The sequence below is a fragment of the Lithobates pipiens genome, unplaced genomic scaffold, assembly GCF_037356315.1.
Source record: "Lithobates pipiens isolate NorthernLeopardFrog02 unplaced genomic scaffold, aLitPip1_a1.2 Scaffold_27, whole genome shotgun sequence".
Classification (NCBI taxonomy): Eukaryota; Metazoa; Chordata; class Amphibia; order Anura; family Ranidae; genus Lithobates; species Lithobates pipiens.
The window spans coordinates 38,684,825-38,703,299 of record NW_027507788.1 but is presented as its reverse complement, the minus strand read 5'-3'; the positions used below and the strand labels follow the sequence as shown (position 1 = coordinate 38,703,299).

The following is an 18,475-nucleotide window of genomic DNA, read 5'->3' as shown; positions in this document are numbered from 1 at the left end:
GAATTTTGCTCTTTAAACCATAAGCCCATATATGCATCCCATACTAGCCCATTATGTGCCACTTACCTGCAAAAGAATTCAGCGATGTCCCCTGTGTAGGCAGCGTCCATCTTCTGGCCCCTCTTCCTTTTTGGCCGCGGACTCCAGCTCTGTGATCCCCCGCAGCCGCGTGACATCACTACCGCGCATGCGCACGGGAGCCACGATTAACGGCACAGGCTAGGGAAGAAACGGCACTTCATTTCATTTCTTCCTCTTGCATGCCCATTGGAATTTTCAGCGGACTACAAGTGAAATATCTCCTAAACGGCGCAACTTTAGGAGATATTTCCACTACTTATAGGTAAGCCTTATTCTAGGCTTACCTATAGCTAGATGTCCAAAAAGTGGGTTTACAACCACTTTAAGCACATCTACAGTGTGGCTAATGAGGACCCACTCGGAGGATGCGCACCTACACTCATTTTTTTTAGGCTTATAACTCTTGTCAGTTTTGTTTTTGTTATTTGTGTCCCATTGGGGAGAAAACAGAAAGTGTGAGGAAATCCATTCAAAGTTAGGGAATCCCTCGCTAGTGTCCCCACTAGAAGATTTCCTATCTATTGTGGTGTGAAAAAAATGCAGTAAATTTAGAATGCTTTCAGAAATAGAAGTGTTAATAGTTTATTTTTATCAATTAACAAAATAGAAAGTAAATGAACAGAAGAAACAGAAGCGAAATCCAAATCAAATCAATATTTGGTTTGACCACCCTTTGCCTTCACAACAGCACTAATTCTTCTAGGTACACTTACACACAATTTTGAAGGAATTCAGCAGGTAGGTTGTTCTAAACATTTTGGAGAACTAGTAACCACAGATCTGCTGCGGATGTAGGCTGTCTCAAATCCTTCTGTCTCTTCATGTAATCCCAGACAGACTTAATGATGTTGAGATCAGGGCTCTCTGGGGGCCAAACCATCACTTCCAGGACTCCATGTTCTTCTTTACACTGAAGATAGAGTTTCATGACATTGGCTGTACCTTTGGGGTTGTTGTCCTGATGCAGAATACATTTTGGGCCGATCACATGCCTCCTTGATGGTATGGCATGATGGATAAGTATCTGCCTGTATTTCTTAGCATTGAGGACACCATTCATCCTGCTCCAACTCCATTTGCGGAAATGTAGCCCCAAACTTGAAAGGAACCTCCACCATGCTTCACTGTTGCCTGCAGACACTTATTATTGTATTGCTCTCCAGCCCTTTTGGCGAACAAACTGCCTCTTGCTACAGCCAAATATTTCAAATGTTGACTCGTCAATCCAAAGTACCTGCTGCCATTTTTCTGCAACCCAGTTCCTATGTTTTTGCACATAGTTAAGTCACTTAGCCTTGTTTCCACATCAGATGTATGGCTTTTTGGCTGCTAATCTTCCATGAAGATTACTTCTGGCCAGATATCTCCAGACACTAAATTAGTGTACCTGGGTCCCACTGGTTTCTGCCAGTTCTGTGCTGATGGCAATGCTGGAAATCTTCTGATGTTGAAGGGAAGTAAGCATGATGTGTATTTCATCTGTTGTATTAAGTTTCCTTGGCTGACCACTGCATCTACGATCCTCAGTGTTGCCCATTTCTTTTGCTTCTTCAAAAGAGCTTGAACAGCACATCTTGAAACCCCAGCCTGCTTTGAAATCTTTGCCTGGGAGATGCAGATGCAGCATAACTACCTTGAGTTTTGTTACTGTGCTCAGTCTTGCCATAATGCATGACCCGTGACATGAAACTGTCTTCCACAACCTCACCTTAGTATCAGAGTTTGGCTGTTCCTCACCCAGTTTTAAGCCTCCCACACAGCTGTTTTTGTTTCAGTTAATGACACTTTAATGATGTGTTTCAACCTACATATAAAATTGATAATCATTATCATCTGCTTGGTATAATTAGTTGACCATACAACTCAATCTAATCCTACAAAATCCCTGACCTTGTGCAAGTGTACAAAGTGTACAAGTGTAAGAATCAATGCTGGTTTTGAAGCCAAAGGGTGGTCACGGCAAATATTGATTTGATTTCGATTTTTCTTCTGTTCATTCACTTCCCATTTTGTAAATTGATAAAAATAAACAATTAATATATATATATATATATATATATATATATTTTTTTTTTTTTTTTTTAAAGCATTCTAACTTCACAGCATTTCTTCACACCTGCCTAAAACATTCACACAGTACTGTACCTAAACAGATAACAATAAAAACATGACAGGTTCTAATCCCTCTCCTCTCCGTCTTAGATAAAAAATAAGTTTTCCTTTTAGTTAAATTTTAAGTATCGTAATCTTTCCAACTGAAAATGGGATAAGTATTAAAATTCATTAACCATATAGATATCAACAACATAAACATAAAACACAAAGGTTATGATGACAAAGAGTTTAGAGGAAGTTTCTCCCATGCAGGGTTGATGCTTAACCACCTGTAGAATACAGTAGTAATACTAATAATACTGTAAATTACATAAAAAATAATATATAAAAATCAATTATCAAAATTTCTAAAAAAAAATCATTAAAAATAAATAATATCAAAATAATATAAATTTTCAATGATTTTGAGTGAATTTTTGCTAATAATATTTTTGTTGTGCATTATTATTATTATCATTATTAATATTCTACAGGTGATAACTCTGTGTTGATGGGGGAATCTAAAACAAAGAAAAAATCCCAGCTCAACTTACCAGGCAGCCTGTAACAAACCGAATTGTCCTGTCTAACAGTTCATGTTAAAAACAGGGGTTTGGTTTGCACACATTTGCAAATATATGTGTAAGCTGCAAAGGTCGCTTAAGCGTACCCTAGTATTATCTTCAGTCCTAACCCTATAAATTTTGAAAGCATCCATAGTAGGAGCACATACTGTATATAATAATGGATAGATTGAGGGCAGGTGTGCCTGGAGGGAGCTGACTCCTTCTTAAAGGCACAGGGGTGCACAACACCCAGCAAATAGCACAATGGCAGTGAAGGTGTCCATTGTGCCACCTCACCAAATAACAAACCGTAAAAACAAACGACAACTACCCCAACCTACTGTATAACTGGCCTTAACAGCATATGTCAAACAAAAACAAAGAAAAATTCCCAGCTCAACTTACCAGCCAGCCTGAAACAAACCGAATTCTCATGTCTAACTAGATAATAATATATAGATTGCGAGCAGCTATTCCTGGAGGGTGTACACTCCTCCTTAAATGCTCCTTAAATCTATCTATTATTATATATTGTAAGTGCTCCTACTATGGAGGCTCTTAAAATGTATAGCGTTAGAACTGCAGATAATACTAGGGTGCCTGGGGTAGATTGCAGTTTATGCTTTGGTATTAACTCAGATCGCTAGTATGAGAATTTAGCTGGACTCATTTCTGGGACCATTGTGTGTTCACCTCCTATTTCTTTTCATTTTATGTCTGGTCTGATCAGTTTGTATGTTTTTGTTTGTTGTGTATTGGTCCACTTTGTATCTGCTCAGTTTTTATCTCTGCCCTTTCCTCCACTACGCCTCAATTCAACAACCCCAGAGGGTGTATAAGGAAGCCTACTTCCTGAAGAGATTGATGGTACATTGTATCACATCCTGAGTAATCATGTCTGCATCTCAGCCCCTATATTTACATTACCCATTTTGCTGTTACCATATTTAGATGTAGCCATTCTGACTCTGCTTCGTCTCCTACACTGTGTATTCAGGCCTGGCATCTCAACTTGTTTATCAACTGTTTTTCTGGATTTATATTATTTTATGTGTATTATGTCCTTCACTGTTACCTTGGCCTGATTCTTGAGATCATGTCTCGAACCCTGTCTAGATTAAGGTGACCAGATTTTTAAAATTAAATCTGGGGACATATTTTTTTTTACTAGTAATGGCGGCAATCAGCTCTCTCTGCCTATCGCTGGTGCCGCTTGCCTCACAGCCTGTCATGTCTTACTCTCCAATTCTGATTTTTTTTTTTTATTCTGCACTGACTGTCTTTGAAATTGCCCCAGCCCCTGTTCAACTCCATTCCAGGGACAAAACCGGGGACAGACTTGGTCCAAGGACAGTGTCCTCAATCCAGGGGCTGTCCCCGGAAACCGGGGATGTCTGGTCACCCTAGTCTAGATAAAGCTCTACTGCAACTCATTACAACTTTTATCTTGGGTATCAACTCTGCCCTGAATTTGTTTGTTTATGGATTATGCTTTGTTTTGCCCCACTTTCATGTACTTGTATTGAACTGCGTGAGGTTTTCATTTTTTTTGTAGTATGCTGATATCTAGTGGAGGTTTTGGGCCACTGCAACTTGTTTACTAATGTGATTTTGGAATCTTCTTCCGTCCTCCCCTCTTCTTTAGGGCTAGTTAGCTTGGTCCTGGGTGGGGCCACACACACATGCGCAAAGGCCATTTTGTTCTCTGGAGGAAGTTCAGTTTCTGTACTTTTTCATGTCTGTGATCTACGCATGTGAGTGTAATTTTATATACTAAATTGATTTTAACATGTGGTAATACAGTACAATACGTGTAGTATCCTTTCATTTTATGCTCCCACTATAGATTCTAACCCTGTTTGGGAACCTGGGTCACAGCGAGACTATATCAGCTAATGAGGCTATTGAGTGCCATATTCCCTAAGGTGTTTGCTACCTGGAGGTTTAGAAGGATGGTTCCATAATCTGAGACGCTGGCTTTGATGTTGTTAATTAAGTGCACATAGACCACTCTTATCAAGGGGCTCAAACATGTTCCAGTAAGCGCAGCATGAGCTTGGCTGGTGACACTTTGACTGTCCTGTGATTTCCAGCTTCCATCATGGCATGTGGGACTATCATCCTGATTAACTGTTTGAATCCTTCTCACTTTGGACTTTTTTTGTTGCTTCCTTCTCCATAATTAGTCACACATTTATTAATTTCTTCACTCATTATTGTGTCATTTTTGGTTATTAATTATTCATTAATTATCCATTAATTGTCTATTTATTTAAGAGCTAGTATGATACTGTCCTTGAGAAATAGCCAGGAACAGGTCGGTTAAGTGGAGGGAGGAGAGTACCACCTGCGGAACATCGTTGGCTTGCCTGATCCTACGCTGTTTTCTTTTAGCTGGATAAGCTTGGTGTTGGCTAATAGACACACTGAAATATGAGTGCAATAGGTTTTAAATGATTTCCTAATTAAAGGTGAAACGGTTTTACACTATATTGGTTCTATTTAATTTTGTATGAACATACGGATATTGAGTAATTGCTAACGGGAGAAGTGCATTGAGGATTGGTTATCCGTTGAATGAACCGAAGCTTACTGTTTGGTGATGTCTGGTGAGTGGCCATTCTACTAGGTGGTGGTGGCACGATTTTGGTTTTCCCTTTGGTGACACATGCGGATTACCCATTAGAAGATGATCGGGGACTGAGATGACACAGTTGGAGTTGTTGAAATAACCATTGCATATGAAGGACTATGATTCATTCAAACACTAATTTGCACATATATTTGATGATATAAACAGTCTTTTCTTTGTATATTTGGGGGTTTACCCTGGGGGTTCATAAGGTACTAAGGTAGCATAGTGATCACCTAGTATGTTTAGGTATTTGTTGAGTTAAAATTATTTATATAGGCTGGGGGGATTATTGAATAGGAGGTGCAATCCCTTAATATATATTGTACATTTACCTGTAACCCTTAAGGTGGGGGAATCATATTGGGATTGCAGCGCACCTAAAAATTAAAGTAAAAAAGGGTAGGTTTGAGCGCCGGTACAATTTGAATTGTTTTTTGTAGCATGTCCTTGTATTAAAAAGTATCCTGTTCTCTTTATATTGCTTCCTTTGTGTGAAATACTTGGTGCTCCTGTCAGTCCCTCTGCTTTCCTATTAAAAACTGACCAAACTAAGCAGGAGAACACAGCGTAGGTTAGTTCTCAAGCTATGCTGGGAACTCCGTGTACTCTCCTCCAATGATCAGACTGCTGCTGAAAGCCCTGCTTTTCCTGCTGAATGGGGATTTAACCATTGTGAATTTGTACCCCCCCAAAAATGTGCAATAAATTATAAAATGTAAAATCAATATGGAGACTCCACATTTCCATGTTTCCATGTAGGCATATTTCCATGTTTACACATGATTTGCCCTCCAAAGAGTGATCTGTCATGGATTGTCATTATTATGTTGCCACCTAACTGCTTGTTTTAAACCCTAAAAACCTTCACTATCTCGCCGCAACAGTCTAACCCCATTCGGTACTGCCCACCAAATGAGACTGCAGGAATTATTTTTGTCTCCCTACAATGCAAAGCATCACAGCAGAGGCATGTGTACACTCGCCATCGCAAGTGTAAACTAAGCCTAAAAGAGCCATCTATGTGAGTTGCAGTTGATAAGATAATGTGACTATTTAATCCCACAGCAACTGGGATACATTGGCTTTACAATTAAGCATTTGCATGTGTAGAACAACAAATCATACAATTTGTGAGCGGTATGCCTAATTTTCGATAAAGACATTGTGACTTGACAGTTCTGTGTGTGGATCGGTATTTTATTCAATGTGCTAACAATCCCGGGAAGCTTTGATCTTGCATTGAAACCATAGTAAGAGGGAGGTTGGCATTCCACGTAGTAGCAGTACTTTGATTTGGATATGTGGAGATTGCGTCCATACTTAACTTACTGACCCCAGATGTTATTGTGAGACAACTGCATTGAACAAAGGGACTTTACTAGTTTATTCAAGATGGAGATACAGCACATGGCGGTTTTGTCAAGCAGCAGATGTTTTAGGGCGCAAGAGACAATTCTCTCACAAATCTCATCTACTCAAATTCTACAGGTACAATATGTTAAAACCACCTGCTACTGATTATCAGATTGACATGAAAAATGCCTTTTAAAAGTTGCACAGAATGTTAATCAAGTAGATGAAAAAGTGGGATGTAAATCCTCGATGAATATAAAATTGTACGGAGGATACCACATGGGCAAAGAAAATTTAAATTTCCCTTATTTCAATATTATGAGAGCGTTAAACTGGATTGGATCAAGACTATTCACTGATTTATATAATGATTAAATATAAACAAACTATATTAGCTAAAACAGTCAGCAAATTTAACATGGTTACATTTTTAATCCTCAAACTGCAGCGCTTTGCTTACTTTTAAAATGTTCTTCTGGCACTATTCCTTCCTCTAACATCAACAATGGGTCACTATTCTACCCACTGACACCAGCAGTGGGCACTGTTCCTCTCACTGATGTCAACAATGGGACATCATTTGTCCCACTGATACCAACATTGGCCACTATTGCTTCCACTGACACCTGCGCAGGCACAGTTTCTCTTCCCACTAATCACAGGTTCTAGGCCATTTTTTACTTCCACTGCTCACCAACTCTAGGGCATTTTTTATTACCACTGACCAATGAGTCTAACCATTGTTTGGCCACAAGCCACCGTTTATCCCCCTAAGATTTGAAGCACAGTATACTGGCCCTTTGTTTAGAAAATCAGAGAACCTCTGTTTTAGGGGCAGACCCAAGATTACCAAATTGGAAGTTGAACAATAAATTGAATCATATGAAAATCAGATCTTTGCCACTAAAGCTGTCAATAGATGGTTTGATCTCTGCCAAGATTCAATCCATCTATAGGCAGGCTGATTCTACCCAAGTCGATCCATTGATCGACTTGGGTAGAACCAGCATGCTGGATTTCTAAAATGTGATTACTGCCAGTGGCTATAGCTGCTAGTAATCAGTGTGTTCTCTCGGCAGTGATGGCTCCCCCCCCCCCCCCCCCCGAGAGAACACAATAGCTCTGCGGAAGGAATTCCCCCATCAACCCTGATGCCACGTACACATGATCAGACTTAGACTTAGAAAGTAGTTTTGACTCAAAAATTGCCCGCCGGACTGCGAATCCAGCCGTGTGTGTGCTAGTCCGCCATATTTTTGAAATGAACGGACTTTCCCGCACACAGAGGAAAGTCTGTTCATTTTGAACGCGGCTCCAGGTAACCGGAACTAGCGAAGGAAGTCAATGAAATTGACACGTCGCTGGCCTCGTCACCTGGTATGGACTTAAAGGGGAAGCCCTACACCAAAGAAATGGCATGAGGGTCTCCCCAAAGTCCATATCAGACCCTTATCCAAGCACGCAGCCAGGCCGGTCAGGAAAGGGGATGTGGACGAGCGAGCGCCCCCCCGAGCCGTACCAGGCCACATGCCCTCAACATGGGGGGGTGCTTTGGGGAAGGGGGCGCGCGTCCCCCCCCACCCCAAAGAACCTTGTCCCCATGTTGATGAGGACAAGGGCCTCTTCACGACAACCCTGGCCATTGGTTGTTGGGGTCTGCGGAACAATGTACTTTTCACCTGGTGAAAAAAAGAACACCACACAAGGGCTTAAAATAATTTATTGCACAGCTCAGGGGGTCTTCTTCCGTCTTAGGGGTCTTCTCGCCGGACTCCTCCACTATCTTCTGCTAGCTCTTTTACTAGCGGAGGAGCCTGGCTTTCTTCTTCCGACTTCGGGGGTCTAGTCCCCCTCTTTGGGGGTCTTGTCCCCCTCTTTGGGTTCTTTTTGCGGGCCTCCGCTTTCTTCCTTTAGCTCTTTTACTAGTGGTGGCCCGGTCTTCTGTCACCACCGCCTCTTCTTTCGACTTCAGGTGTCTTGTCCCCCTCTTCGGTTCTTCTTGCCGGGCCTCCGCGCCTTCTTCCAGCTCTTTCACTAGCGGTGGCCCAGTCTTCTATCGTCACCGCAGCCTTCTCTTCTTGTTCTTCTTGTTGTTCTTCTTCTTCTTCCTTGAGATGTTGACTCGATGCACTCTCTGGCCACAATGACAGGGACGCGGTGTGCGGCGACTTATATAGGGACATAGTGGGGTGATGTCCCTGCCCATTAGGATGTCACAGTCCCAGCATCCTCTGAGACTGTGACATCATAAGGGGCGGGGACATCACCCGGTGATGTCCCTATATAAGTTGCCACACACCACGTCCCTGTCATTGCGGCCAGAAAGAGCGTTGAGTCAACATCTCAAGGAAGAAGAAGAAGAACAAGAAGAGAAGACGGCGGCGGCGGCGATAGAAGACCGGGCCACTGCTAGTAAAAGAGCTAAAGGAAGAAAGCGGAGGCCCGGCATGAAGAACCGAAGAGGGGGACAATACCCCCGAAGAGGGGGACAAGACCCCCAAAGTCAGAAGAAGACCCCCGGTCGGCGACGAAGAAAGCCGGGCTCCTCCGCTAGTAAAAGAGCTAGCAGAAGATAGTGGAGGAGTCCAGCGAGAAGACCCCCCAAGACAGAAGAAGACCCCCGGAGCTGTGCAATAAATTATTTTAAACCCTTGTGTGGTGTTTTTTTTTTTACATTTTTTGTCACCAGGTGAAAGGGTAGGGGTACATTGTACCCCAATACTCATTCACATAGGGTGGGGGGCGAGTTTCTGGGGCCCCCTTATTAAAGGGGGCTCCCAGATTCCAATAAGCCCCCCGCCCGCAGACCCCGACAACCAATGGCCAGGGTTGTCGGGAAGAGGCCCTTGTCCTCATCAACATGGGGACAAGGTGCTTTGGGGTGGGGGGCTGCAGGGCCCCCTTTCCCCAAAGCACCCCCCCATGTTGAGGGCACGCGGCCTGGTACGGCTCGCTTGTCCCCACCCCTTTTCCTGATCGGCCGGGCTGCGTGCTCGGATAAGGGTCTAATATGGACTTGGGGGGGACCCCACGCTGTTTTTTTGGCATAGGGCTTCCCTTTTAAGTCCATACCACATGACGGGGCCAGCGACGTGTTAATCTGGAGGCGGCGACATTGACTTCCTTCACTAGTCATGGCTACCTGGACTCATGTTCAAAAGGAACAGACTTTTCTCCGTGTGTGGGCAAGTCCGTTAATTTCAAAAGTCCGGCAGACTCCCGCCATAGTCCGGTTGTGTGTGGGCAGGTCCGCTCGTTCGGAAAGTCCAGCGGACTTTCCGGCGGTTTGTCCGCCAGACTAAGTCCGCCGGATAGTCTGATCGTGTGTAAGCGGCATAAGATTCACAATTATAAATAATTTCTGGACTTCTAGATGAAATTTGTTGATATAACATATTGTAGGTGGTGATTCCTTACTTAGAACCCTAACTGATGAAGGTAGTGAGGCTCGTTCACCCAATCTCTGTGAAGCCGTTTTGATTTGCATTCACTTGTATAAATCAACGCAGGCTAACTGTAAAGGCACATACGAAACAATTGTTGACTATGTACCCTGTTTACACCAGAACAAAAAGCTAAGCAATGCATTGTGTTGTAACAACAAAAGGACCGCCCCTACATAGCAGATACAAGCCTGAATGTATTTTAGCATGTGGGCTGGTGTGAATGAGCCCCTAGAGATTTTTAGGATCAAGTACTCACAATTATGTCTTTATCATATCTAGTTTCTTTATTATTAACCTGCAGAAGGGTTAAAAATTTGACCTCATTGGGTGAATTTCCTGTACTTTTTACCCAGACCCCTAACCACTGAACTCTAAGCACATTATATATTGTCAAAGTTCTTTTTCAAGGTAGGCTGTGTGTAGAGAAGCATATGTAATAGAATAGCTCAGGTTTTATTTAATCATACCCATTTAAGCCTTTCCCACTTTGGCCACATACAGCATTTGGGGGTGATCACAGGTTTCCTATGTCTTTCACAATACAAGCAACACCCCCTTATATGTGCAATTAATATTTGGAATACTTTTTTAAACAATATGAATGCTGTGATTATGTTGTCCAAAAGCAAAAAAAATGCTTAAAAAGATGTAACAACAACATTCAAATTGTGCCTTCATAAAATACTGTATCTTCTGCTGGGTAATGAGTATCATCTAATAGATATCTTGAAAAGGGACCTCGTATTACTTTGCTTAGGAATGTGCACAAAACAGTAATCAAGGGCAGATTTCCCGTCACATTTCCTTTGCTATATATGACATCCTCAGTATTACTATGTATAATCCCTGTTCTGCATCACCTTCCTGTGAATCAGGGTTGGGACTTTTCTTCTTACTCAGCAACTCAGCCATTTAAATAGAAAAACATATTTGCTTTGAACATTCCAGTAATTTAAACCATCTGAGGTTAAGCTTTGCTTTAGTACTTCAATTAAAAGGCACTAAACTAGTATTGGCACACTATGGATTCTTATAAAAGTCATGAGAAAAAAATAAATTATGTTGGTATACAACATTGGTTTCAAATTATGCATTTCAAAGAAATAAAAAGGGAAAATGTAGAATGTAAAGACAGGTTAAACAATTTGTTTAAAAAAGAAAGTGTTGAGAAAGGAAGATTAAAAGCCAACTGCAGCCAAAATACATGCATTTGTTTTGTTTAGAGTGGGAAAGGGTTATAAGCTCTATTGGGTTTAATTTTGCTTTTGCCCCTATTGGGGACATTCCACTTCACTTCCTGTCCTGGTGACCAAGACTGGAAACGAGGAGATCTTCATAGCGAGAACACAGGCAGCAATACAACCTCACACTGGTTCCCCGTGCCCTTCCCCACTCTACTTTGCTAGGATGTTTTACTACAGTCTGCACCGTCATTGGAGTAGATTTAGATCATGCCCAGATTCCGTGACCACACAAGAATTGATGGAATATTTCCCTAATGATTACAGAAACTAAAAGGTTCAAACCTTTTTACATTCAAACTTAGGCTGGAGTTGGAAGCAAGGAAGAACAATTATTTATTTTTCACATTTGTCCTTTGCATCCCCTGGAAATAAGCTGGGCATCATTTTTGGGCCGGATTGTAAGTTGGCCTCCCTTTATTTGAGAGATAGTTCTCCGTCTAAAGGTTATCCCATGTTTATAGATGTCTTTGATTTAATTTCAGAGCATTTTTACTCCTGATGATTGGCATGAGCCATGAAACATGCGTTGAGTATATATCCAACTGATGCCCAGACAAGTTTGGCTCACCATGAACAATCGCTTATGTTTATTGATTTTATGAATGGATGAGTGTGTCTATGCATTTCCATTGTTAACCATGTTGCATTCTATTCTGTATAATACCTGTATATTTAAAGAAGTAAACCCTGATGAGTTTACTTCCTCTTTGATTCCCTACAAAGGTAAAGCATAATGGACTACTATGCATCGCATAGTAGTCCATTATGTGTCACTTACCTGACACATGAGCCAGCGAAGTCACAGCTGTCCCCTGTAGTCCGGAGCATCCATCTTCTCGGTGGGCCCTGCTGCTCCGCCGCTGCCATTCGGCGAAGCTGTCACTCCCGCGCATGCGCGCAGGAGCCGCCACTCACGGTGCCTGTCTTTCGGCAAATATCTCCTAAACCGTGTAGATTTAGGAGATATTTCTTGGACCTACAGGTAAGCCTTAATCTAGGCTTACCTGTAGGGCAAAGTTGGTTGTAAGGGTTTGCAACCACTTTAAAGAAGTGAATGTAAACAAGTGTATCATAGTTTACTGTGTCCTGTATCCCAGATTGACACATTTCATGATGTGATTTGCATTTTATAAATAAATGTAATTAAAGTATTCATTCAGTGACATTCCTCATTTAAAGTCCCATTTCCCTCTCTCTCCAAATGTTGTACATATATTAGGGATGAAGGCTTTGCCGCTGTCACAGATAGATTGTGTCGGGTCGCATCGTGTTGTTTTCACATTTGTTAAAGAAAAATTACAGCTGCCACTGAAGCCACATTTTTTTTCATTGGGTTTAAATTAAGAAGTATATGTTGCAAAACAACTGCAACCGATAATGTTGGAACAGTCACCATAGTATTTAGTAAATGGATGACTGTGTAGACACAACATGAATCATGCTCAGGGCATGCTGTCATTGCTGTCTGCACTATTAATTTGTATGCTTACTTTGGCTAAACTTACAAATGGTTTCAACAAAAAATAGGGTGAGGGTGTGGGGGAGCAGGAAGTCAATATCGCCTTATCTCGGGGAAAGTAGTGATCAGGTATTTAACATGTCTAGAGCTGAAGCTGCCCATATACTAGTAGACTTTTGTTTACTAAATGTGATTGTTTGACTTTTGTTTGAAATCTTTAGTTTTAAAAAAGATTGTTCAACTGTCTAATTGTTAGTGGAGTCCAATCGATGTTCGTTTTCAACCGCTGTGTTGAGAAAGATTAATAGAGCAGGATGGAAATATTTGCTTAACTAACACATTTCTAACAGTATATGCAGCATTTATTCTCTAAAGTCCATTCATTCCAAAATCGAGTGTTAAAAGCAAATAAAACTTAGAGAATGGTATTTGCCAAATGTTTGTACAAATGTTCGTTTGGAATTCTGGCCAGCCAGACTCAAAGCCCCCCCCCCCTCCCCCAGACACACACACACACACACACACACACACACACACACACACACACACACACACACACACACACACACACACACACACACACATTGCTAAAGGAGCCCTCATGTGGGAGCTGGCTCTGTGTGTCCATTAGACGCACAGAACACAGCTCAGCCCCACCGCTCACTCCTCATTGGCTGTGATTGACAGCTCCGGCTGCTGTTTCTGAACCAGTGAGGAGGGGGAGAGCCGCTGCTCTTGTGCACATTGCTGGATCAAGATCAGTCTCAGGTATGTATAAGGGGGGCTTGGAGGGGGGTAGGGGGGGACTTGCATCCAAAGTTTTTTTACCTGAATACAGAGAATGCATTCAGGTAAAAAAAACCTTTAGACTTTAGAACCACTTTAAGTTATTATTTAAAAGATTTGGGCAATTTTAATGTTTCGCTTCAAGCATTTAAAAAAAATCATTGCTCTTGGTTGAATAGAATTTTTTTTTAAGCTTGCATTGGTGCATATTCCCGACATTAGTTTACATCTCTCATGCTTTTTTTTTTTTTACAACCTCTTACCTATTAGTCCAAAAAAAGGGTTCAAGTTCAGCATCTGAACGTCTTTGAAGCTCACTAAACCCTACCTACTGAACCCAGGGCAGTTTGGCTCATCTCCAGTGATGTCACAAGATATGATGGCTGCCACAAATGAAGCGTGTCAGTTAGAATAAGTACTTTGGAGCAGAGGCAAGTTGGGATGCTGTCTCCTTAAAGAAACACGTAGGAACACTAGATGTCCCAAGCATGCTTCTATTTAAGACAGACATTAGTCAGTCACAACTTTAACAAGAGGACATTTAAAAGGATTCTTCTTTTGTTTCAAATCTCTGCAGCGCCCATTATGGGAAACCTACGACAAGGGTGGTCCCACCTGGCCTTGTGGTCACCATCTGTCTCCTGTTACTATAAAAACTGTTAACCTCTATTTATAAATCGAACACTTAGTTTGATTCATTCTGACCATATAGACATTCCCATACCATGATCATTTCTGACTTCATCAGTAGAATTTATGTCTAGAGGGGCTTACTAAGTAATTTATCTTTCTATCTCCTAGTGATAGGCTAGAATAAAATAGTAAAATGCTTTAATTGAAAGATGGTTAAACATTCTTGAAATAAATCTATGAAGTTCTTCTACTCCTAAAAATTAAATTTTTGGCTCCTATATTAACTGAATTCTGTTTAGTACTTTCAGACTCACTGACGTAAAACAGGTTTACCTATCAGCAAAATCAGGGTAGTGTAAGAAGTTCTTATCCTCATACATGTTCTTAGTGATTTCAATTTTTGGGGAGAGAAGGTCTGCATGACAGGCAGGCAACTAACATTACCAGATTGAGAAGTTAGCAATGACAGCCTTGTGGTTTCTCTGAGAAAAGTTTTCCATTAATACAAGTATTTTTTCCACTCATTGTTCACAACCCTCCCCTAAAGATGGGAAAGCTGTTGGCATGATCTCATAGGTCACGAAATTCTATGTGAAACACCAACACAATTCACAGCAGCATCTGTCTTTTTCTTTAGTATCAACAATATAACAATAACAAAATATACAATTCTGCTCTTTAAGATCTATGGATATATCTTTCAGCAATAAAGATTTCATTCAGTGGGATCTTATGAAATCAAAACTATTTTTTTCCAATTTGGATAGAGAAGGGAATGGTTAAAATCCATCTAAATTTACCTTCATTTCCTGTCCTGTAGACACAAAATCAAGTGAGAGAAAATCTAAAGTCAGGGAAGTGCCCTCTAAGCCCCTGTACACACGGTCGGACATTCCGATGGAAAATGTCCGATCGGACCATGTTGTCGGATAATCCGACCATGTGTGGGCTCCATCGGACTGTTTCCGTCGGAATATCCGACCGACAAACTTTTAGAGCTGGGCTGTAAAATTTTCCGAAAACATGATCCGATCGGACTTTGTCCGATCGTTTGTAGAGAATTCCGATCGGACAAAGTGCCATGCATGCTCAGATCAAATTCCTAGACCAAAGCTATTGGCTACTAGCCTGAACGTAGTCCCGTCGTAACGAAATAACGTCATCACGTTCCGAACGTTCGGATTTTCCGACAACTTTGTCGGACCGTGTGTATGCAACACAAGTTTCGGACAAAATCCATTGGACAAAATCCGAAGGATTTGGTTGTCGGAATGTCCGACCATGTGCACAAGGGCTTAGACAGTTGTCACCTCAACAAGTGCCATTATTGGAAGATATCTCCTCTATTTCTTTTTCTGGTGAAATCTCAAAATATTCACTTTTTCCTAATTTTCCGACCTGATGTCCGTGGTCAACACGACAAATAGGGAGATGAATTGTCTCTAACAGGGACACAGCACTTAAACTGGAGGTTTGAACCCCCTAACGCTATCCAAATAAAATAAAAAAAAGGATCTTGACTTTAGATACACCTTCCCAACCGGCTCCTGTAAACATACGACGGCAGAATGGCACGGCTGGGCAAAGTAACGTACCCGAGCTCCGTGACCATAGTTGCAGATCCCGCGGACTCGATCGTTGCGGGGATACCCGCGATCGTGTCACGGAGCTCAAGAACCGGGAGATGCCGATATAAACAGCATCTCCCCATTCTGCCTGACAGCACACTGATCGTCTGTTCCCTGTCATCGGGAGCAGCGATCAGTGTGGTGTCACACACAGCCAGGCCCCCATACCGTTAGAAACACGCCCCTAGGAAAACTTAACCCCTACACTGCCACCTAGTGGTTAACCCCTTCACTGCCAGTGACATTTTTACAGTAATCAATGCAATTTTTTAGCATCGATTGCTGTATTAATGCCAATGGTCCCAAAAATGTGTCAAAATTGTCCAATGTGTCCGCCAAAATGTCACAGTCATGATAAAAATCTCTGATCGCCGCCCATTACTAGTAAAAAAAATAAAAATTTATTATAAAAAAAAAACATAAAACTATCTCCTATTTTGTTTTCCTATTATCTCCAATTCTCCTAAATTGTCCGATGTGTCCGCCAAAATGTCACAGTCATGATAAAAATCGCTGATCGCCGCCCATTACTAGTAAAAAAAAATGTCCTATTTTGTAGACGCTATAACTTTTGCGCAAACCAATCAATTAACACTTATTGCAATTTTTTTACCAAAAATATGTAGAAGAATACATATCGGCCTCAACTGAGGGAAAAATATGTTTTTTTAGATATTTTTGGCTGATATTTTATTATAGCAAAAAGTAATGTGTTTTTTTTTTCAAAATTGTCGCTCTTTTTTTGTTTATAGCGCAAAAAATAAAAAATAAAGAGGTGATCAAATACCACCAAAAGAAAGCTCTATTTGTGGGAAAAAAAAGAACGCCAATTTTGTTTGGGGGCCACATTGCATGACCACGCAATTGTCAGTTAAACTGACGCAGTGCTGAATCGAAAAAAACGCTCTGGTCAGGAAGGGGGTAAATCCTTCCGGGGCTGAAGTGGTTAACTATGTTTAGAGCTATCTGTTCACAAATTGGAGGTTAAAGCTGCAGTATAATATGCTTATATTTTTCCATTCCTTGTTCTAATGTCCCCCGTTATCAACATGATATTTAAATGTTTAAATAATACTAAAGGCTTGTTTTTTCTATAAAAAACATGTTAAACTTAGCTGCTCTGTGCAATGGTTCTGCACAGAGCAGCCCAATCCTCTTTTTTTAGGGAACCCTGCCAGCAGTCCTGGCTCCTCCCCCCTGCTGAGTGCCCCACATAGCAAGCCTCTTAGCCTCCATAGAATGCATTAAGGTAAAAAACCTCCTGCCTGTAGAATAGGGTGACCAGACATGCCGTTTTCTGGGGATAGTCCCCAGATTGAGGACACTGTCCCTGGACCAAGTCTGTCCCCGGTTTTGTCCCCGGAATGGATTTGAACAGGGTCTGGGGCAATTTCAAAGACACACACACACACACACACACACACACACACACACACACACACACTGCGCTCCTACTAGCTTAGGGGAGTGTATTCTTTTCCATTATCTGTGCCCCTTTCTGATGATCATGTGCTGGTCGGAGGGGAGGGAATATTTTTTGAGTTTCGGTTGCATGTCCATCCAGCTCTGCTCGCATGTTCTTCTGCCTTGGCACCTACCTGCTTATCTCCTTGCCTTCTCTGGGAGAGTGATTTTCCTCCATTCCCCACCCAGTAGTAGCCGGGGCCTGGAGAGTAAGACTTGACAGGCTGTGAGGCAGGCGGCAACGGCGATGGGCAGATACCGCTGATTGCCGCCACTAGTAGTAAAAAAAAAAAAATATGTCCCCGGAATTCATTTTAAAAATCCGGTCACCTTACTGTAAAATCCTTTTAAATAAAACCTTTTCAGTCTTAATTTCATACCTTATTCTAGAGCCAGGGACATCATCACCATGTCTCTTTACTTCTCTATGCAATGCAGGCAGATCATAACATATGGGAGGGGTTAGCAGGGTGCTGTACATAGCTTCCTGGAAAACAGGAAGCTGTGGTAACACCTACATGTAATCCCGAGCCTCTATGATTAAAAAAAACTGAAATCCAATGAATGAAAGGGAAGGGCAAGGGACAGTCGGACTAGGGAGGAAATCCACAGATGATGTTGGATGTCCTGCAGCCAGGAAATGAGGAAGGCTTTATCTGACATGCTGCAGCATTTAATGCACATTGCGAGAAAGAAAGCAAAGTGAGTACAGCGGAGAAGTCTGTTCACTTGTCCATGTTGAAAGGTAAGGCTGGAGGTCAGCTTTAAAGTGGTTGTAAAGTCTGAAGGTTTTTTTACCTTTATGCATTCTACACATGAAGATAAAAAACTTTTGGTGAGCAGCTTCCCCCTCATCCCCCCCCTCCCCCTCAATATTTACCTAAGCCTGATCTCAATCCAGCAATATGCATGAGACCTGAGGCTCTCCCGGGTCTCTCCCTCCTGATTGGCTGATATGCAGCAGCAGGAGTCATTGGCTTCCACTGCTGTCAATCACAGCTAGAGAGGCTGGTGTTGGGGATCTGAGAAAAGGAGAATCGGGCTGCTCTGTGCAAAACCATGGCACAGAGCAGGTAAGTATAACGT

General features: G+C 41.8%; 1 protein-coding gene across 16 annotated transcripts in view; it reads right to left on the bottom strand.

Moving 5' to 3' along the window:
• Nucleotides 1–18,475, bottom strand: part of PHLDB1 (pleckstrin homology like domain family B member 1) — a 198,451-nt gene that overhangs the window by 153,203 nt on the left and 26,773 nt on the right. The gene's annotated exons all lie outside the window — the stretch shown is intronic.